We start from the raw sequence: 2,745 nt of genomic DNA, 5'->3' as shown, positions 1-2,745 counted from the left end.
TATAGCGCCAGAAATACATCACACTGCTGGTCCATACAGTATGGTAATTGGCCATTAGGACATGTTCCTCCCACCAGCCTACATGTAAACATGAGTAGCTGGGGGAGAAACATGCCCCCATAGCCACGCCTCTCAACTGCTGATATTCTTCTGTGCCAAATAAAAAGAAGTTATTATACAGGCAGAGTTCGATCATCATTAGAAGCATTGCATTATGATCACGCATACCAATATCCCTTTTTGAAAGGAAATATTTCACCGCTGCTAAACCATCTGAGTGATTAATACTAGTGTAAAGCGATTCAATATCCATAACAACTAGTAAATAATCTGACTGCCACATTATATTCTGGGATTTTTGAAAAAGCAAGTGTAGAACAAAGTATCATCCTAGAGACCTAGAGAAAGTTTGATATTATAATTCGTAAGTTTAATTAAAGAATGCTCATGCGCATTTGTGAGAGTTAAAGGTATTGGCATTGTAAATGAGAATGCCTTTTATTTAGCCGTTTTGAAAAACAACACATAAATAAAAGGCATTGTCATTTAGCTGTTGCATTGCAAATGCTTGTTTATATGAGTATCCATATTTTTCCAATGTGATACCACAACGTTATGATTTTCTCACTTTTTATCTTAAATATAAAGAATTGTTGTTCCTGTAGTGCACCTCAGTAAGAGGTGTGGTGTAATGGCTGAGATATGAATTCTAATCTCAGCATAAAGATGTTAACTTAAACATGTGATCCTGGGCAAACCGCTTCACCCCCGTGCTGTTTCTCCTTATCTGCCTAAACCTGGAAGTGCTTAGAAACGGACAGAACATCAGCATTCAATGCTATAGTGTAATGAATCGGACAGTCCATTTTGTTCAGAATGGAAGTGCCTGGAGGTGGTTCGATCTGCCATAGTGCTGTATCCAAGTCTTCTCACTCACTGTCCACACCCGGCTGGCCCGAGGTCAGGGGTTCAGATAAGGCCCTGGTTGCCCTGGCACTTCTTGCAGATGCAGGCAACGGCTGACAGCAGGTAGAGCTCGCAGCAGAGTTAGGCGATGAAGGAGGCGGCCAGGTAGATGTGGTAGAGGCAGTCGTGCTTGTAGGCCGCCACACTGCAGTACTCGTGCCTCAGGGTCTTGTGGATTATGATGCCGGCGGTGGCGGCCTGCAGGCAGGTGGCCAGGGCGTCGTGTGCGGCATTGGTGCTCAGCTAGCGCTCGCCGCCCAGAAGGGGCACCAGGTCCTGCTTGTCCAGGAGGGTCAGCAAATAGAGGGTAATGGTCCGCAGCCAGAAGAGCACGGCCACGAAGAGGGTGAAGTGGATGGCGCCCTCGTACTTTTTGCAGGCGATGGTGAGCCAGAGGGCGGCCCCGGACTGCAGCTGCAACACCCCCAGGAAGCTCCGCAGGAAGGCCCGGTTTGCCCGCAGGGAGCTCCGCGCCGCCTGTGGGGGAGGGTATGCAGGCGGGGGTGGGTGCGCTGGAGGGGGTGAGTAGGGTGGAGGGGGCATAGCAGGCAGCGAGAAGTCAGGCTCCTGCGAGAGACAGCGCTGCCCACTTAGGACCGTCTAAGGAGAGGGACAGCCCAGCGAAGTTCTCCTGAGGAAAGAGTACTGTCCGAGCCAGAAGTTTCCGAGAAGAGAGCGTGCGCCAAGACTACCAATTCTGGACACGAGCGAGTTGTCTCTGCAAACAGCCACCGCAGAGAAGAGATTGATGTTAGCGCCAAACTCCGAGCAGAGAGATGCCCAGCAGCCTCCGGTGAGAAGGGAGCGGCCCCAGTGAACACTCCCTCCGAACAGACAGATGCATGTGCTGCAACGCTAGGACCCACCTACATCACGGAAAACAAAGATGGCGTCGGCCTGTCCAGATGGGCTGTCCTAAAATTGGACAGGGCGGTAACAAAAAAGCCTGATTTCCAATCACGCGCCACCGTTTAACATAAATGATGACGCAAGCAAATGGAAAAGAGGGGCGGGGCTTCAAGTCCCCTTCCGAAATCAACTCGACGACAATAGATCTCGCAGAGTTAGCTACGCATGCGCTGCAACGCTAGGCAAGACCTAATAAAGGCACACAGACAGAGGGGATCCCAGCCACCAGATATATAAGGTGCTAGCACTGCTTTCAGTGGGATGTACAACGTGGGGACAGACTCTGAAAAGGCGCGGAAACCAGGACTCTACTAAGCATCATAGACATGTAAAATACAGAGTATTTAAGTATTATGGCCAGGGACATCTTAAGGATTTTGGGCACCCTGGGCCAGACATAGTTTGGGGGCACCTGTTCGGAACAGCTTTGGATTTATCATCCAATTATAGCTTTTTCGTGCCCTTGTTGGCCAGGTCACTGACACTGCATGGGTACACTGGTCAAAATTCTACATGTGTTTCCATTTAATATTTGGGGATAGTGATGTGTGTTTTCAATGTTGTAATACAGCAGCAGACCCACTGCCATTTCTCATATGTGAGGTCCTAGTTTGATCTAAAAGGAAAATTTTTATGGATGTTGCATGGGGTTGAAAAGCATAAACACAGCATTTCTCTGCAAAATGCCTGTAATTGACTCCCGCTCATTACCTGTATTAAAAATAAAGGAAATGGTATTTAAAATAATCTATGTTTCAAATATCATTCAAGGTCATCAGGGCTGGACTGTGTGGAGAAGAGAGCCCGATCTATCGGGCCCCCCTGAAAAGCTGGGGCCCAGGACCGGAGCCCACTTTGCCCATGCCTTAA

The 2,745-nt window shown here is 48.6% G+C and overlaps 1 pseudogene; it reads right to left on the bottom strand.

The window, feature by feature from the left end:
* Window positions 1–969: 969 nt before the first annotated feature.
* On the bottom strand, window positions 970–1,509 carry LOC146812920 (MARVEL domain-containing protein 1-like; annotated as a pseudogene).
* Window positions 1,510–2,745: the final 1,236 nt, after the last annotated feature.

This window comes from Triturus cristatus, chromosome 7 (genome assembly GCF_964204655.1).
Source record: "Triturus cristatus chromosome 7, aTriCri1.1, whole genome shotgun sequence".
Classification (NCBI taxonomy): Eukaryota; Metazoa; Chordata; class Amphibia; order Caudata; family Salamandridae; genus Triturus; species Triturus cristatus.
The sequence above is the reverse complement of the archived record's forward strand: the minus strand, read 5'-3'. Positions and strand labels throughout refer to the sequence as shown.